This window comes from Thermobia domestica, chromosome 3 (assembly GCF_964235325.1).
Source record: "Thermobia domestica chromosome 3, izTheDome1.hap1.1, whole genome shotgun sequence".
Lineage (NCBI taxonomy): Eukaryota > Metazoa > Arthropoda > Insecta > Zygentoma > Lepismatidae > Thermobia > Thermobia domestica.
The window spans coordinates 235,398,893-235,419,694 of NC_137456.1; the positions used below are offsets into that span (position 1 = coordinate 235,398,893).

The 20,802-nt window shown below is 37.7% G+C and overlaps 1 protein-coding gene across 2 annotated transcripts in view; it reads right to left on the reverse strand.

Moving 5' to 3' along the window:
• The window catches only part of LOC145681596 (uncharacterized), an 84,397-nt gene that overhangs the window by 38,975 nt on the left and 24,620 nt on the right, over positions 1–20,802 (reverse strand). The window contains exon 1 of one of the 2 annotated variants that reach the window (XM_081753221.1): positions 11,637–11,741. The exons of the other annotated variant lie outside the window; for it this stretch is intronic. The gene's annotated coding sequence lies outside the window, so the exon portion shown is untranslated. Of the gene's footprint in view, positions 1–11,636; positions 11,742–20,802 lie in introns of those variants that run through there. 2 annotated transcript variants of the gene reach the window in all.

Consider the following 20,802-nt stretch of genomic DNA (forward strand, 5'->3'; position numbering starts at 1 on the left):
AACGATTGGCAGCAATAATGAAAAACTTATTGGAAACCGGAAATTAATTATGGGGACTACAGGCAAGAGGATGTGATAAAAGGGGTCGTGATATAAAATGAGGTGAGAAAGCCCAGTTTATTGTATCGTTAGTAAGTCTTTCGTAGCAGTGTTGGGCAAATTTCAATTGAATTAACAATTAACAATTAATCTGTAAATTTAATTGTTAATTGCAATTAACAATTGAAATAAATAATGGTTAATTGTTAATTGCAGTTGGCCATTAATAAAGGAGAATCAATTGCAATTGATCAATCGATTGAAAGTAATTGCACTGGAAAGTAATTGCAATTGAATTCTGTAATTCAATTGCAATTGAAATTAATTGGCAATTGATTCAATTGCAATTGATTTCCACAGCAATTACTTTCAATTGATTGATCAATTGCAATTGATTTTCACTGATTAATTTTCAACACTGTAGTTCAGAGAGGGCGTGGGGCAATGAAAACTTTAGCCACGACCAATTGACTCACCACGCGTCGTCACCCACGACACACCGTGACCCACCATCCATCATAAACCACTCTTACCCACTGTGACCCACAGACCCACCAAAACCCATTGTCATGAACTCTGACCCATGATTCACGCCCTCTTCCCCTCTTCTCTGCTGACTAAAGAGTTTAAACTTGTAATAAAACAAGCCTATAAAATTATCACTCATCGGAGTTTGAATTTCTACGATCAATCGCTCAAGCACCGCACTAATACAATAACGGCGGATCTGACCTTTTTAATATAAATAAAACAGAGTTTGTTCGTGTGTCTGTCTGTCTATCTTTGTGCGGCCTGTGGACGAGACGAGTGGACCGAAACTTTTCAAAATTTGGTCACGGGTAGCTTGGTCTAGGCCCCAGACCAAGACGAAGATTTTTTTTTAAATTTCTTACTAAGGGTGTCTCCAGGGGACGTTTACCGGGACCGGCCTGGGGACCAGAAAAGTCAACCGAGAGTTACCAAAATTTGGTCAAAGATACCTTGGTCCAGGTCCCACACCAAGGCAAAGCGTTTTCAACAAAATTCGAACCAGAGGGTCTCAGGGGGGCGTTTACCGGGACATGTAAAAGTAGAACGATATCAGTGTCGATTTCATAGTTTTCGCGGTCGCTGAGATCAATGGTGAAACTCCGATCGCATTAACTTCCAAATTCACCGTGTTCGGCTGCGGGCCGTGGGTCAACGGGGGGGGGGTACCGAAACGTAAAAGTAATCCAAAATGACCGATATTAGTGTCAAATCCATAGTTTTCGCGGTTGCTGATATCAATGGCGATACTACCATTAGCGATGACTTTGAAATTCATCCACCGTTGTATGCGGGCCTTGGGTCACCAGAGGGGGGAATTCCGAGACATGTAAAAATAATCGAAAATGACCGATATTAGTGTCAAATCCATAGTTTTCGTTGTCGCTGAGATGAATGGTGATACTTCCACAGGCGTTGACTTCCAAATACAGCCCCCATCGGCTGTGGGCCAGAGGCATTGTTTTTTCAAAATTGGAACCAGAGGATTATAGGGACTTTTACCGGCATATGTAAAAAGTAGTAGAAAATGGCAGATGTTAGTGTCACATTCATAGTTTTCGCGGTATTGGTTGGGGGTTGGTGGGGGCCAGAGGAGATTTTTTCACAATACGAACCAAGGGGGTCTGAGGGGGGTTCACCGGGACATGTAACAGTAGTAGAATTTGTGTCGAATCCATATTTATTGGGGTTGCTCAGACGTATAGTGTCACCCCCGATAGTGTTTACGTTCGAATTCAGCCCCCATCAGCCTTCCCAATGAAAACACATGTACGTCACACAAAATATATCCAATTTTAGAAATGTTTCTTAATTGTTCTCCCGTTGTTCAGTTTGTTTACGTTGATATTTTATCTGATCCGTGCGAAGAACGGGCATAACAGCTAGTACGAAATGGTAAAGTGTTTGTTATGGAACAAATTACAATGAATTCAATTATATAGATAATAATTATAATTATAATTAATAATTATTTCCTTGTTGAATTATATATACTTTTCTGTGGAAAACTGAATAAAATTTAAAAGTCCCAAATCAACGTAAAGTAGACCAACGTAAAGGAAAAATGTATAAAATTTTCCATATAATTAAGCTTACAAACTTAATTACATGGGAATTTTTTGTGTTATTTTGTGCGCCTATTTCCTCGTTTTCTGCGTTACCGGAAATGGGTCAATGTTATCCTACAAATATGGCGGAACAAGTTAATGCTGTTCCGTCAGGAACGATTTCGAGGTCGTTTCCTTCACATCATCTTGTGCGTGTTTTCTACCGTTTTGTAAGCCTATTTCCACGTTTTGTGAATCAATGGTAGGGGGTCAAAATAGGCATTCAATGTGGGAAGAAAAATGATCCACTCTCCCGCCAGCATAGAATTTCAAGGTCGCTTTTTCGCATTGTTTAGTGCATGTTTTTACCGTTTCTGCGAATATTTTCACGTTTTGTAGGCCAACGAAAGTGGGTCAAAGACGACCTACAAATATGGCAGAAAAAGACATATTCATTCCACTTTCAAGGTCCATTTTGACCCTCTCCCACTGATGCACAAAGCGACACAAATCATGCATAAAAAATGTGAAGGAAACGACATCGACATTCGATGGTGACGGAACAGCATTAAGTTATTCCGCTATACTTGTAGGCCATTTTGACCCATTTTCGTTGTCGCACTAAAGTGGAAATAGGAGCACAAAACAGTACAAAGCAGGCACTATACGATGCGAAAGAAACGCCCTCCAAATTCGATAGTGGCGGAACAATGGCTCTATTTCCTCACACATTGATAGACCATTTTGACGCAATTCTGGTGATGCTCAAAACGTGGAAGTAGGCGAACAGAACGGTACAAAATACACACTAAACGATGCGAAAGAACCAACCCCGAAATTCGATAGTAGCGGAACAGTGAGCCATTTAACTCCCACTTTAAAGCCCTGTTTAACTCACCTCGGGTGATGCACAAGACGAGAAATAGGTACAGAAAACAAAAAAACAAAAAAAAGCACTAAACGATGCGAAACTAACGATCTAGAAATTCGATAGTGTCGGAACAGTGGGTCATTTTCGTCACACCTTGGAGGCTCATCTTGATACACTCCTGGTTACGAACAAAACGTGGAAATAGGGGCACGAAACGTAACAAAGCAGGCACTAGTCAATGCGAAAGGAAGGACCTCGAAATTCGGTAGTGGCGGAGAAGTGAGTCATTTTCGTCACACTTTGGAGATCCATTTTGACACACTTCTGGTGACGCGCAAAACGTGGAAATAAGGGCACGAAACGGCACGAAACATTCACTAGTCGATGCGAAAGGAAGGACCACGAAATTCGGTAGTGACGGAGAAGTGGGTCATTTTCGTCACACTTTGGAAGCCCATTTTGACACACTTCTGGTGACGCACAAAAAGTACAAAACAGGCAATAAACGATGCGAAAGAACCGACCCGAAATTCAATAGTGGTGGAACAGTAAGCCATTTAACTCCCACTTTAAAGGCCTGTTTAACTCACTTCCGGTGACGCACAAGACGAGGAAGTAGATACAGAAAACTTTTTAAAAAAAATAGGCACTAAATGATGCGAAAGAAACGATCTAGAATTCGATAGTGTCGGAACAATGGGTCATTTTGGTCACACTTTGGAGGCCCATTTTGACACACTTCTGGTGATGCGCAAAACGTGGAAATAAGGGCACGAAACGGAACGAAACATTCACTAGTCGATGCGAAAGGAAAGACCACGAAATTTGGTAATGGCGGAGCAGTGGGTCATTTTCGTCCCACATTCGAGACCCATTTTGACCGTCTTCCAGTGACGCACAAAACGTCGAAATACGCGCACTAAAGGGTACGCGATGTGAAATTAACGACCTCGAAATTCGATAGTAGCGGAACTCTTGGTCAATTTCGTCCCATCTTGGAAGCCCATTTTGACCCACTTCCCATGACGCACAAAACGGAAGTAAACGCACAAAACGGCACAAAACGATGTGAAGGAAACGGCCTCGAAATTCATTGGTGGCGGAAGAGCAATGATTTGTTCCGCCATATTTGTAGGCCCATTTTGACCCACTTCCGGTGATGCACAAAATGTGGGAATAGGCGCAAAAAGCAACACAAAACACGCACAAAAGATGCAAAACAAAGTACCTCGAAATTCGTTGGTAGTGGAACAAGTTAATGACGCGGTGAGCACCAATATAAGTATATACTGTAGTTCTTACCAGGGGGCGCGGTGGGTCAGTGGTAGAGCGTTAACCTCCGGTGCTTGAGGTCCCTGGTTCGATCCCAGCTCGTGCAGTTTGGACTTTGTGGTGGACAAACACCGTGCTCGTGGATTTTCTCGGGGTTCTCCCGTTTCCTCCCACTTTCTTAATTTCATTCATTTCCCATCATCACCGTCTCCTTTAGCCTAACCGGCATAAGCGTGGGACGTAAAACTAAAGATTTCATAACATTTTTTGTAGTTCTTACCATCAAGGCTGAGAACTGCAAGGTCAAATTTTTTAGCCAAAGTAGAAGCCCAACCGGAATAGTGATGTCAACCGGCCCAGCTCGGTTCAACTGAGCGTACAGCTTGAGCTGGCTTGGTTGGGATTACCCATCGACTGGGCTCAATTGAGCCAATGGCTTGAACCGGCTTGGTAAAGACGAGTTATCGACTCGGCTCGATTAGAGCCAATGGCTCGAACCAGCTCCGTTGAAACGAGTCCGTAGGCTGGGTTCGAGTCAGCTTAACTGAGCCAATGGCTCGAACCGGTTCGGTTGGGGTAAGCAATCAGCTCGGTTCGGTTCGGCTCGTGTGAGCCATCGGCTCGAGCTGGCTCGGTTGGATGAGCTGTTGGCTCGGCTCACTTCTCGGTTCGGCTCGATAAGTGAATGAGCTGTGAGCGAGTCGGTTGAGTCGTTGACAACCCTAAATCCGGGTCGAGCAGTTTTAAACATGTTTGGCTGGAATCCCATAACTTCTAACAATTTTTGGCTCGAGCCCGAATACTTACTCATTCTGAACTCAAACCAAGAACCTCGTGACCGATGTCCTTGCCTCCTGAAGATTTCTTGATTACCGAGATCGACAGTCAACTAATTTTTAGTATTCCGATACAAACCGCGTATATTCCATGTTTATACAGGTACACGGTGTTATAATAATAATTAGTTATAGTAGTAGTAGTAGTATCATTGATAATTATATTGTCCATGTAGGATACTTGAAGATAGTAGTACTTGGAAATACACAAAGGATTTAGCTCGAATTGGCTCGACTCGACTGGAAACTCGATCCGAATTCGAGTCGAGTTGGGGGAAATTTTTCGAGCCGAGATCTCGAGTCGAACTCAAATATGTCTGCTTCGAGTCGAGTCGAGTTTTAAAGAGAACTCGCTCGAACTCGTTCGTGCTCATTCCTATTGTATGCATGACGGGCATATAGAGTTCTTTCGAGGGGGATAGAACCATAAGCATAATATATTTAAAAAATACTTAGTTTCACGGCTTTCTTCCCAGGGGGGGGGAAAGGGATGGTAGGTATCCAGCATTTCTTATAAGTACCTTATTTGAAATATGTAAAACAGTAACAAGAGGATAATACAATATACACACATCTTCTTATCTTCAGTTTCAATTGCTGATTTCAATTGCAATTAACAATTACAATTAACAATTAAAAGTTTCAATTGTCAATTGCAATTAACAATTGAATATTTCAATTGCACCCTTTGCAATTGACAATTAACAATTAAAAGTTTCAATTGCCTGGTGACCAATTAACAATTAACAATTGACGAAAATTTAATTGCAAATTTTATGATTGAACTCAATTGCAATTGAAATTAATTGTCAATTACAAATTGAAATCAATTGCAATTGAAATCAATTGCAATTGATTTTCAGAGCAATTACTTTCAATTGATTGATCAATTGCAATTGATTTCAATTGATTTTGCCCAACACTGTTTCGTAGTATTTTATCTTCAGTGATTATTGTGTTAAGGAATCAAAGTGCACGAGAATTTAAATTCATTATTATAATAAAAGAATAGCAGAATATATACCTAAACGTGCCGGTATATACACTTAACGTGCAAAAAACTCATACAGATCCTAAATACTAACAGACACATGTAATTTGCAAACAGTTTTACAAAACAAACTGAAATTAAATTTTGTATCCACTACAAACACAATATCAAATGATCCTGAGTGAACAGAATCTTTCGCCCTTCTAATTTTTGGCGTTTGGGTAAAAGGAAGAGCGAAGGTTGGAGAGGGAGCGGAGGGTGAGAACATGGCAACACCGCCTTGTCAGAGAGAAAGTGGGGAGTGTTCCGAGTGCCTAACTGACCCTAGCGCCACGTAGAAATTGGTGTTCAGACATAACGTCATTTGTGTCGCACTATACATTAAGTCTTAAAACTAACCTGATATTTTGACGTGCCCTTATGGAACCGAAAAAGGGCACAATTGCTTGAAGAAAAGAGTTTCTTCTGTTGAAACGAGACGTCTGAACACCTTAGTCTTTAGCTAACAAACAGAAAACATTTCCCACATAAGTTGGTAATTCTCGCGTCCCCATTCGATCAAGTTATGTTCAGTAATTTGTCAATCGTGTAGCAAGAAAACGTAAGTGACAGAGCACGAGAATGAATTCATGTTGTAAGAAAATTTTGATTTGTAAATTATCCGGGGGGGGGGAAATATGGTAATTTTTGTAAATGTCTATGTGTCAGTACTGCTGTTTGACAGCAACTGTTGAAGTTCTCTTTTCTTAACTTTATAAGCTGGAAACACTTCTTATACTTGTGGAAGGAGCAAGTTAACAAGAAAAAAATTGAATTTTTCCTGGCGACGTGATTTTAGCAAGTGTTCTCGGGCTATCAGCCAGGTGAAGATATTGAAACTCGGCGTTTCAAATACAGTCATTGCATTCATCCATGAAGATGCATTCATTACTAACGTACAAACAGAACATTCTCGCCCAATGCTGACGAAAAGTTGACACAAAAGTCGCTGAATGGTAGTTGAAATGACTCCAATTTTTGGGGTTAAATGTCTCTAAAATATTGCTTGGGAAATTCCGTATTCTCCTCCTGTCTCTCTGTCTCTCTCTTTTTCTCGCTATCTATCTACGCTATAAAAATGTAATCGAATTAATCATCTATAACTAACAATATTTTCGTTTTTAGTATATGTATACGTCATGATCAATTTTACTTCAACGAAATCAAAATTTAGTTTAGAAAAACGAGCTGAAGTAAAAGTATACAAACAAAAAAAATATCTTACACCCACTTGACTTTTAGTCACGCTTCTACAAATGATCAGTTTGATATCAGACCAACGATTTTTTGGTGACGTGCGAAAATGTGAAATGTATCAGTTTTGTATGAAAATGTTGTGTACCTAATATATATATATATATATATATATATATATATATATATATATATATATATAATATATATATATATATATATATATATCATTATTTGTTAGGCCATATAACGCTCGCGAATAAACGTGAAATTCTGTCGAATTAGCGAAATTTGCAACAAGTCTCGATATTCAACGAAATTTACGCAAAAGTGACAATTACTTTCATTATTTTCACAATTTGTCAGAAGGTAGTGTTAAGTCTGTGCATTGTGAGTCTACATTTATCAAAGAACATTGTGCTTCCACTTCTGACTTGATAACGTGCTTCGAAAACTCCAACATTGCTTTGACCCATAAAGTTATTCCAAAGGTAAAAGAAATGATGTCCGAATATAAATTTGTGGCTCAACTCATATTTAAGGAAGAAACAAAATGAAGTTCAAGGAAGTTGGGGTGGCATGCAGCAACAAACTGGCTGACCTGCTTACAAGAATTTTAGGAATGATCAAAAAAATGGATCAAATGATTGCGAACTTGACCAATAATTAGTTTTTGAATCAAGAGCCAAAAAAGTTTGGAACGGCCCGTAAATCGAGTTTTCGTATTTTTTATGGAATAAGCAAATCATATTGAGTTAAGTTTGGCTACACTATATGTAGTTCTCGAGATATGAGGCGTTCAAGAAAATTTATGATTGAATGAAATATATTGGATTTTTTGGATAAGGGGCCACAAAATTTTTGAACGGCTCGTAAATCGAGTTTTTATACTTTTTACGGAATAAGCACATTTCCGTAAATTGATAGTTTTGACTTGACTACATTATATCTGGTTCTAAAAATATGAGGCGTACAAGAAAATGTTTCATTGAATGAAATATATTGAATTTTTTGGATCAGGGGCCACAACATTTTTGAACGGCCCCTAAATCAAGTTTTCGTATTTTTTACGTAATAAGCACATCATACTGAGTAAATTGTTAGTTTTGGTTTAGCTACACTGTATATAGTTCTCGAAATGTGGGGCGTACAAGGAAATGTTTGATTGAATGAAATATATTGATTTTCTTGGGTCAGAAGCCACAAAATTTTTGAACAGCCCGTAAATCAAGTTTTCATATTTTTTTACGGAATAAACACATCGTACGGAGTTAAGTGATAATTTGGCTACACTGTATGTAGTTTTCGATATATAAGGCCTACAAGAAAATTTTTGTTTGTATTGGATCTTTTGATCAATATATATATATATATATATATATATATATCCAGCTGGTGAGATCTTTAAGACGTTGACATCATTATTTCATCTTCTCCAGCTCAAACTTACAAAACCTGATGGTAAGTTTTCTAGCAACGTGATGATAAATCCCATTTTTGAGGAAATAGACCACCATGAAATTTTGAAATTTTGCATGTTACAAAACGAGCTCCAAACGGTGTCTACTGGTGAAGTCTCCAACTGATGTACATATCAGTTTCGAATGTTGATGTGGAGAGGGCTCTCTCTTCTTACAATTACATACTACCGACAAAAGAACAAAGTTAACACCAGAAAACATTGAAACAAATGCTTACGTGTTTTTTGCTTAAATAAACTATGAACACTAAAGTTATTTTTTCTATTAATGTTCTCTGTTTGTGTATATTGTTTTTCTTTAAATGAAACTTTTATTCAATGAGGATGCTTAGTGTTATTTTTTAAAAATATTAAATATTGTTTAATATAGTCATACATGAGCTCATGTCATGATGATTGATGAGTGGAAATTAAGGTGAAATAAAAGTTAACTAATTGTAATTGCCAAGTAAAATAGTGTTCTTAAATTGAACTTTTATTCACTGATTTTATCCCACTTTACGCATATTTTTATAACGAAATTAAGAATTCTTATTTACCACAAAATTGAGTCTCTAGCTATCAGTAATGTTGTATTATTTGTGCCTTTAAATGGAAGCTCTGCAAATTAAAGCACATTAAAGGTTGGGGTTAGTCTTTGTTAGAGTGTAAGAGGTAACAATAATCGAAGTGTAATTCTAGAGATATATGCTGTGTACATTCCCAGCTCGTAGACTCTTGCGTTAATTCAAATAAATAAAACGAGAACAAACATATGTCTAAACTTATTCGAGCTAATTGTGCTTGATTACAGAATAACATGTTATCCGCAGCACAAAAGTCGCTAGCTTTATAAGTCGCCAAACTGCCATTTAAAAATCACCAAAAAAGTCGCTAATCGGAAAAATTATTTTTTGTCGCAATCCTGTAAGTCAAATCCCCAAGATTTAGTGACTTTTATCCCAAATATGCTGCACTGCTCTCGCCGTCTATTTCTGCCCAATTGCACTCTTGTATTTTGCCGCCTTCTCCTTCAGTAAATAATTACAAATACAATAGTTTCACTAGCATTCAAAATTCATTTCAATATAGTGTACACTGACAGAAATTACTTATATTCGCACTGTTATTCTTTCGTACGAAAAATGTTCACTATAAATTTTCTACTTGATAGAACCATCTGCTCGAGTGAACCCTTCGTTTCTATAATGTTACAGTAATAGTTAGTTATAGTTATTATTACAAAAAGTTCTCGCAACTACATAATTTTAAGCATTTTGCAAGTTTTACTGATGTTTATCATATCTCCAGAGTATTTTGAAATATCAAATTACTGTAAATGGCATTATGATCTTTACGTATATTGAAAGCCACTAATCTGATGGTATGTGATACTTATTTAAACACTTAAAAAAATAAAGCCTTTTGAAGAAAGTAAAACTTTCAATCCCTTGTAACTTTCTTCCTATTTATTCGAAATACATCGCAAAATAATTATAATATTACACACTAAGGTAGTTTGGACGTGTATTGCACCATTCGTTACGTACGTTATTACTGTTATAGATGACTGTGTTTTATGATACTGTATGGGTGATTGTGACAATGTAGCGTCCAAAGTTTGCATCATTGAATAATGATTATAGTACAAAATGTTTTCGTTTGACATATAGATTTGCAATATGTAGTAACCTACCGTAGTACTGTTTGAAAAAAAATCAACTGTATATTAGGTTGGCAACATTGTTCAGCTGGTGGAATTGCAGAATATCTGAAACGATTTCCCCCTTTTGATATTTTAATCCACCTCATAATTTCTGATCTATTAATTGAGAAGTTGCAAAAGTATGATCCTGAAGCTTTGCTGGCGTCTACTATTAATCCAATGTTCTTAGGATTGCTGCCAGAGTGAGTGCTGCTATGCTGAGCTTTCGTTACCATACAGCGGCAACATCTTCAGAGCTCTGAAGATGTTGCCGTTGTATAGTAACGAAAGCTCAGCACAGCAACACTCACTCTGGCAGTAATCCCGAGAACATTCAATTAAAAGTTACAAAAGTGTTTGAAGATAAATAGTTCACTGTATCTGAAAATCTCATTTACATATCGTCGCATGAGAACCAGAGAATCGTAACTCCATTTTCGTAGGTTTACAGGCGAGAGGACAAAAATATTATTTTCTTAGAACGATGAGCTTTTAATAAGATGGTAATTGAGCTACCGTACATTACAACAGACGATTGACAAGGAGAACAGATGGCGTTACGTTCCATTTACAGCAAGTGGGGCTTTGAAAATTATGTCCAAACATGAAGAAAACGAAAACAGCATTTTTTGGAGTTACGTCCCTCTGGTTCTCATGCAACGATATGAAGAAATCACAATAAAAGCCACTATAAAGAATTCTTACTTTAGGTAAGTTTCTTCCTATTACCACGAAACTATAAAATTTTTATTTCGTATCAATGTGGTTTCCCACTTGCGGAACTCAGGAGTCGCCATTGCACAAACTCTAATTATGTCATACATCACATAAAATCTAACTCCAACACGTTATATTATAATATTACTCCCCCATATTTGAAATCAACTCGTGGCATATGTGATTTGTGTAATATGCTAAACTACTTTAATAAACACGTAACTTACAAGTTCTTTGCGAGGAATCACATGTTACTTAACAATAAGAGGAATCGCAAAATTAAATTTAAAAAAGTAAATAAGTAAATGTGATGATCGTGTAATGTCCATTCACTGTAATTTTCAACTTTCTTAATGAAATTCCAGTTACTTTACTACACAACGCAACATTATTTATAAGTGTTACATTAAATAAATTGTTAAAACTTATTTCACCCACCTCCTCGAGTAATGAATGAGTTCCTATGTCTTCATATACGTTTGATGACGCACGAAATGTGAGCTGTTAGACGAAACTTGAATTATGCCCTTGACTTTTGAACAAAAATAATGTCTGACCTATCCTCACTTCTTTTGTTAGTATACATATTTATAATCCATTGTATCATAAATTAGATCCAAGTTAAACGAAATGTGTTTGAAACAGTTGTAGCGTACAGAATTCAATGAAGTTGCTATAGCATTTACAAGTTTTGAAACAATGAATATTTATCTTATTGAAACAGAATAGTAACCTCTAAAAATAAAAAATTAATAATGCTTTCCTTTTTTATTAATATAAAATGTAATGTCCAAGATGGATAACGAGTAATGGAAACATTGATATAATTCTTACCTGGCTTTATTTGCAGAATAAATACGTTAATACCAGGGGCGGCGATTACGAGGGGACAAGAGGGGGCAGTTGCCCTCCCACTTTTTTGAAGTGACCCCTTAATGTATATAGTTTCATTTGGTAATGTAAAGTTTTTGTATGTATTACTGGTTCCTAGAAAAAAAAATGTTGCCTATAATATTTGCCGTTGCGTGAGTACGTATTGGTTATTTGTCTTCCCGTGGAGCTAAGAAAGCTACAGGAATTGCGTTTTAATTGCAATTCAAAGCCATTAATATTGGAATTGGTATTTCTTTAAATGTCGTAGCATATGCTTGTAGTATTTACTGTTTTTCATTTTCTAAGAGTAATAACATGCATTTAATTGCATATGTGGAATTAAAAATACAAGTTGTTCATTAATCCTTAGTTTCTATATAACTTTAGCAAAACAAATCTCATTATTCATTACTATGATTAATATTATCCTTTCTATTTATTTGTTTTACAAATTTGTTATTAAATAATCTGATCAAACAATTTTCCGGACAGAATTTTAAGATGTTCATGAGCAAGGAATCAAATCTCTTCTTACACTTTCGTTGTTTAGGTTAGAAACTGCGTGTGTTGCTCTTGTCAATTTACTTAATAAAATATGAAATACGATATACGGCATTTTAACTTAAAAAGATAGTATCCTATTAGTTATACAACCTTTCGTCAAACAAAGTGTTAGAAACTACCAGGAAAACTAACATTGATATGCAAATATTCAAATCATATCTTGCAACCCTACTTCTAATGTTCAATCGCCGCCACTAGTTAGTACATTGCTTGAGTGTAATTATCCACTATGTGTACGATCTTTTGTCATATCTGAGGAAGACGTCATACATCACCACCTCCATATTTGTCGAGATTTCGCAGTGACCGCTCTATAGCATCGATAATAACCCTCATGTGTTGTAATGCTTTCCGCGAAGTAATTCTTTGATCTTAGCGGAGAGACCGTAACCGCACCGACAGTGTTGGATGTACGAAATATGTTACCGATATTGTCATGTGAGATGATGAGAATCATTACCAGCAAATTCCGTCATTTTCTCTTCAGTACATGAAGGACGCAAATGATGCAAAAAATTTAAGTGGTAGACTGTATTAACCATCTGCATGTGGTATACAAAATGATGTAGTATTCATTACCTTGTAGTTGTCGTAATGCCACCATGAACATCAGTTTCAAACCACCAACTTCTGCCAGACCGACTCGACTGTCTTTAGACTAGGAGATTCCTGATGCTTCCACCCGTTGGACTGTGGCTTCAAGCGTGGTTCATACGAGCGAGCCCAGGTTTCAACCATAATGATGATCAGTCTAAGGAAATTGTCACCTTCTCTCTCGTAGTGGTGCACCAAGTCCGGTACAATTTCATACTATTGTCATTTTTATGCTTCAAGCATTGGATGAAGTGTTCACAACGCTATATTTTGGAGAACATAAGAATGTTGTGAGCAATCTGAAGCGTGATATTGTAGCATATGCTTACTTCTACGGGTAAGTCACGCACAGTTCATTGTCGATGCCCCCTTAGCAGGGTACAAAGTAGCTGAATTGTCAGTTTGGGTTCGTCCTGAACGGAAGCTGTCCTACATATCTTCCCGAAACACATTGAACCATTACGTCACTGCTCGTTTCACCCAGATTTGAAAGATAGTCTTACGTACTCAAAATACGTGTCACTTCAATTCTGATCCCACTTTGGTCTATATCCCATTAGATCTCTTGAACTCTCGTTAGGGCGCTTCAAATTTTCGTCTGTACTTTACAACACTCCAGTACTTGATTGAATAAGACATAACTGCTTCCAGGTACCATACTTGCTCGTCTACCCTTCCATCATCACCCACCGAATACTTCTAGCCATCTAACTCACACTTCCGCTTTGACAGCAGCTTCCGCTACTTTTATCAAGTTTATGTAAATAATCAAAAGTAAAATGACGAGCTTCATTTAAGTCATGTGTGAAGATGCGCAAGAAATATGAAAGTAGTAGCTTATCTTCAGCCCTAGTTTCCTATTGGTGTATTGGTTTGCAGTAGTTTTCCATCAGGGCTCAGAAGTAGAAAGGGTCAACTGAATACGCAGAGGCAACAAGATAGTTCCCATGCGAGAAATACAGCAATAATAATTAATAATAAAACTTTTGAATACTAGGTGGTCCGCAAAGTAAGGTTACAACGGCTAGTATTCATTCAAAAAATATGTATCTGACAGAATGTCTACTACAACGTATTTATTGATACAAGGGTTCCATTGCTTCTATTGTACAAACACTGTTAAGTCGGAGTACTAGCTTCTGTATCCACAGTCATTGCTCTCTAGCGCCTACTGCTGGAACATTTTTGATCTTTTCATCCTCTTACAGGGTGTGATTGAAAAGTACGGAACTTTTCCCGCCGCGCGGCTCCCTGGCGTTCGAAAAATGTGAGGGATAGGGGGGAATGTGCGCGGGACCTTCCTCTTTCAAGTGGAACTTGGCCCAGTGCGCTGCGAGCAGCGGTTGAGAAAGCATCGCTGTCCGCGCAAACGTCGTTTTGGTCGTCGGTCACGTTTTTTGAGCGCCGAAAATAGAGTCAAAGATTGACCAACGCTACGCCATCAAGTTTTGTGTCAAACTAAAAAAAAGACGTTCACCGAGACCCAGGACCTGCTCAAGGAAGCCTTTGGGGAAGATGTGATGTCCCGTACTCGGATCTTTGAGTGGCACAAGGCCTTCAGGGAAGGCCGGGAGGACGCCGATGACGAACCACGCTCTGGGAGGCCGTCGACGTCTAAAACCGATGAAAACGTCGACCGAGTTCGCGAATACCTGAACCTGACCGTCGGACAACCCTCCGGGAGATCAGCAAAGAACTTAATTTGACATACTATGCAGTGCAAAAAATTGTGACTGAAGAATTGAACATGCGGAAGGTGTGCGCCAAACTGGTCCCCAAGGTGTTGACCGAGGAGCAAAAAGAACTGCGAGTGAAAATGAGTCGTGTAGTGCTGGATTGTGTGGAAGCCGACGAAGAGTTATTAGACAGTGTGATCAGTGGTGATGAAACATGGTGCTACGGGTACGATCCCGAGATGAAACATGGTGCTACGAGCGTTGGTCAATCTTTGACTCCATTTTCGGCGTTCAAAAAACGTGACCGACGACCAAAACGACATTCGTGCGCACAGCGATGCTTTCTCAACCGCTGCTCGCAGCGCACTGGGCCAAGTTTCGCTTGAAAGAAGAAGGTCCCGCGCACATTTTCCCCCACCCTTCACATTTTTCGAACGCAAGGGAGCCGCGCGGCGGGAAAAGTTTCGGTACTTTTCAATCACATCCTGTAGGTCCTGCTTCCTAAGAATGCACAACACCATTTCGTTATCTGTTATCAACTCACAATCTTTCAATAAACGGGAACAAGTGGTCTGTCAATATCCGCTGGGTATTTCTACCTTGTACTTGGAGAAAACATATGACGGAACGCACTTCATATTTGGCGGGATTCTGAATAAGCGTAACCATTGTAAACATGTATTACTTTCCCATTAGACTTCACGTAATGAGGAGCAGCGACAAGAGGGAAGAGAAGGCTGACAGTAAAAGCCAGTATAGTCAATTAAGGTACGAAATATTTCATTTCCGCCTACAGGGATTGTAACCTTACTTTACAGATAAATCCCGTATCTGAATCTAGTTTTTGTTTTTCCATATTGTAATAGATAAATACAGTTTACCTTGTCTATTAGAAATAATTGCAACAACAACTAAAAAAACTGTATTTTTGCTTACTGTCAATATTTTATATTCCTATCAAAAACATTAACTATTACAGACTTCACCATAAATTAACTGGACCACGACTTGAGGTACACTAGATATTCATGACATTTTCATCTAATATTATGTTATATGTCATTACCAAGAAACAAGTTTCAAAAGAAGACCAAGGAATTTGTTGAAGATTAGTTAAAGATTTTGTGTCCCATTTACTGAATAAACATTTATAATCTGAAAAACATTTATAAACTGAAGTAAAGTGAAAATGAGGTGCCTTCACACTTACGTGCATACTGATATGTGATATTCATTTGTAGGTCTTCCTGATTTTGTGAACTTTTGAGGTGTGCTATGGATATTTTCACACTACACACAACAAATTGCAAAAGAGATAGGATATTTAGTAAAGTGAGTTAGAAAAATACAGGATGGACGTAGTAGGAGTTCAGGAAGTTAGGGGGGAAGGAAATGGGTCTGTGAATTCCGGAAATTTTACGTTCTTTTACGGGGAAGGAAATAAAAATCACAGTTAGGAACACGGTTTTTCGTTCATAAACGTATATTACCAGCAATTAAACGGGTTGAATTTGTTACTGACAGACTTTTTTTATTACTCTTAAGGGACGGTGGTGTGATATTATTGTTTTAAATGTACATGCCCCAACTGAAGATAAGGATGACGATATAATAGACAGTTTTTACAAAGAAGTGGAACGGATATTTGACCAACTCCCGCGATACCATATGAAAATTCTATTAGGAATATTTGAATGCGAAGGTAGGACGAGAGGATATTTTCAAACCGATTATAGGGAACGAAAGTCTGCATAAGGAAAGTAATGACAACGGTGTTAGACTCGTGAACTCAACATCCAAAAACCTAATCGTGAAGAGTACAAAATTCCCACACCTCGACCTTCATAAATACACTTGGACATCACCAGACAGGAAAACACATAATGAAATTGATCACGTTTTAGTAGATAGAAGAAGGCAATCTAGCATAATTGATGTCCGGTCGTTTAGAGGGGCTGATTGTGACACTGACCACTACCTGGTAGCAGCTATAATACGAGAGAGGTTATCGTTGAATAAAGATAATATTCATTGTCCGAAAACGAAGAGATTCAATTTAAAGAAATTAGAAGACAGCCAGGTAAGACAGAAATACCACATTGAAGTTTCGAATAGATTCTCGGCTTTAGAAGATACGGAGTGCACTAGTGTTGAGGATACCTGGATTGAAATTAGAGATAGCATTAAAATTTCAGCAAAACAAAATTTGGGACACGCGGAAATACGTAGGAACAAACCATGGTTCGACCAGGAATGCATAAAACTAGCAGAGAAGAGAAAACAGGCAAAATTACGCTGGCTACAAAATCCGAATGATATAACTACACAAAATTTCGCAGATATCAGGCGGGAAACTTCCAACTTTTAGAACAAAGAAACGCGATTTTCTGAAAGCTAAAATTAAGGAACTTGTAGATAATAGTAAAAATAAAAACATCCGGGACATGTATAAGGGAATCAACGAATTTAAGACAGGCTACCAACCTCGTGCTTATATATTAAAGAAATCTGACGGTACAGTTCTCACTGATACGGATAGCATCTTAAATAGATGGAAAGATTTCTTTGACAATTTGCTTAATACGCAATCAAAAACTAGTGTGCGTGGAGAAAAGGAGATACACACCGCAGAACCGTATATTCCTGAACCCAACCGAATAGAAGTAGAAACCGCTATAAAGAAATTAAAGAAACACAAATCTCCGGATGTAGATGACATTCCGGCTGAGTTAATTTTAGCTGGAGGCGAAAAATTGTGGACAAGATACACAAACTCATTTTCCTTATCTGGAACAAGGAAGAATTGCCACAAGAGTGGAAAGAATCAATCATTGTTCCAATTCACAAGAAAGGCGACAAAACTGACTGTAATAGTTATCAAGGCATTTCTCTTCTGTCAACATCCTATAAAATCCTTTCAAATATTCTATTAGCAAGACTGACCCCATACGAAGATGAAATTATTGGAGATTATCAGTGCGGATTTAGACGAAATCGATCAACTATCGACCAAATATTTACCATTCGCCAAATACTCGAAAAAAAGTGAGAATGCAATACCCCGGTACATCAACTATTTATTGATTTTAGAAAGGCGTACGACTCGGTTAGGAGAGAAACCAGTGGCGGCTAATGTTAGTGTTGCAGCGTTGCGCAACGACCAAAGTATTTCAAGAAAAGTATTATTATCAATAGTAGTAAAGAACAGAAAAAATACTTTTTAATACTCGCATATATACACTTTAAATAACATTTTTTTACTTCTGTAACTGTCCGTTCCGTTAATCCATTTTAAAAAGCGAAAAATAATCCATCTCAGAGTTCTCTAATTTATATTGTGTTGCAGCGAGCATGCAACGACCAGATTCCTTCAGCGCGGCAATTGGAGCAAATGTTAAGTCTCCTTTCTCCTATTTCAGAAGTTAAAGGGACTGGTCGTTGCAGTGCTTCTGCAACACAGCACGGTTTCCAGTGAACGAGAAGGTTTTTCGCGCTAAATGAGATTCCTAAATTTTCTATCACTAGCAATTAACAAATGGAATTTGTTTTTATGTATTCATATTTTTAAATTACGGGACCATACTGAAGCAAATCAATATAATGACAATTTAAAAAAGTGATCGCAGAATTACAAAATAAGAAAGAAAATGTCTAGTAGAGGAGAAAACAAATGAAAGTAGATCCGCATTTACAAGTTAATTCTTAGCTTATATTGATAATGAAGGCTTCTTCTACAGTAATTTGTGAATCAAATATCAATAAGTCAGTATGTAGAATCGTTCCCCCCCCCCCTCTGTGGATAGTATTTTAGTATAAACATATTTATTTTATAAAATAAGTATATTTTATACTCTTGATAATTTCCACATAAAACTGCATGATGGGCAACGCCACATTGAACTTGGGACTAGTTAGCAATGCTCAGGGGCGTATCCACGAGGGGGGTTCACCGGGTCCGGACCTCCCAAAAACTTCGAAACTTGACTAACATTTGTAGACTTTCTTAACGAACTATACTTGTTTAACAGAGAAACGATTGATGTAGGCTAAATACAGTGAAACCTCCCTTAACGGACACCTCTCAACAACGGACACCTCTATAATACGGACACAATATTTTGTCCCGGCAAAATTATATGTTCCCTTATGGAACAAAACCCTCTCATTTACGGACACTCTCAGATACGGACGCGGACAGTCCTATTTCCCCCCAGACGTTTCAATAACCTCTTCATAACGGACAGGAATTATTCTCAGTTCTGTGATATATTATTCCTTACAAGTATATCTATCATGAAGTCTAGACCTGGTGAACCATCAAACAGAACAGCTTCAAGCTGAATTTGAAATTATTATTTTTTCTGCCCGCAATGAACTGCTTTCTTCTGGAAATCCTAGAAAACCTTCAATACGCGATAACACTCATGCAGGGTCAGTCGTATGGCCAAGAATTCTATGCGAACAATCTTCCTTTCTCTAACAAATTTAATCCTTTTGCCTTTGGGCCTTCCATCTTTCCCGACAATTTCATAGATAACAAAACAAACATTGTTTTACAATAACTTTTTCAACAAGCAATGTTTCCTCTCTCACTTTTTTTTTTGGGGGGGGGGAGCAACATTTTTCTTTTACTTATGATACTGGAACAAGTCTGGGTTGGAGTTTTCCGGGCTTCCTTTTTCACTTTCTCTAAGAAAGTATTCTTTGTAATTGGAGCTAGATCAATAAAAATATGCACTTCCATAATGCCTTTTCATTCATTCCGCCAACGAAGATACCGCACCAGTACAAACACACACACACACACACACACACGTTTCTTCCGCAACCGTACTGAGGATTCTCAGAGGACACTTGCTAATGACTTTTATACCCTTGTAGAGGAAAAAAATATGCATTTTTCACTAAACAAAAGAGTTTAGCCGATTACTTGGTTCCTAACGCATCTTTTCAGAAGGTTCTGAGATTTTGAAATAAATGAGAAACTCTTACAGGGTAATGACATGTACTTAAGAAAGTTAACATACCCGCATTATCTTTTGCAGTACCGGTATACGAATATATTAACACATCCCCCAGCAATAATATTATTTAACAGAAATGAATTTCTCCTTCATCCCTTCCAGTAATTCAAGTACATACTAAATAGAGTATTTTCATATTGAATTTTACGTACTTACGTTCATACAGAATGTATTTACTGCATATTATAGCACACAATTACCGTTATGAGATTAAATTTATATAACCTCTCTGTAACGGACACCTCTCAATAACGGACAAAAATTCATGTCCCATTGGTGCCCGTTATTCAGAGGTTTCACTGTATTTTATTTTACGTCTCATCATGTACTCTTTCTTTTCTTATAGAAACAATCGTTCTATCATTTTTTCTAAAAATATAGGTGACAGTAAGTAAGAATTACTTATCGTCTTTTCGGGTGCAGAATAAGACGGGTTCCATATTATGTAGACGTATTGGACCTCCCTCAAATATTTTGGACCCTCCCAGTTAACATTTCTGGGTGTAGAACTGGCAGTGCGGTTTGTTTTGATGTTCTTTGATATTTGGCTTCTGTTACATGCTGATCCTTCATCTAGCGGGTTTCGAGGTTTCCTTTCCAGAACATATCACATTGGTAAGCGTTGTTTCGCCTCATGTGGCAGTATATTGTGTTCATCGTGCATTGCGTAACAACCAAGACAGATGATCTGGAATGTAGTTTTTTCTTTCACGCACATGTGTGTGTGTTGATGTATGAATATGTGACATTCGGAATTCATATACCAGTACCTCTTTTGTATAAGCTGTTTTGGTTTTTAATTATTAGGTTTAATTTTTTGTGTGTGCTTTAATTCTGTTGTATACCATGATTTCTGTAAATAACTTACAAAAA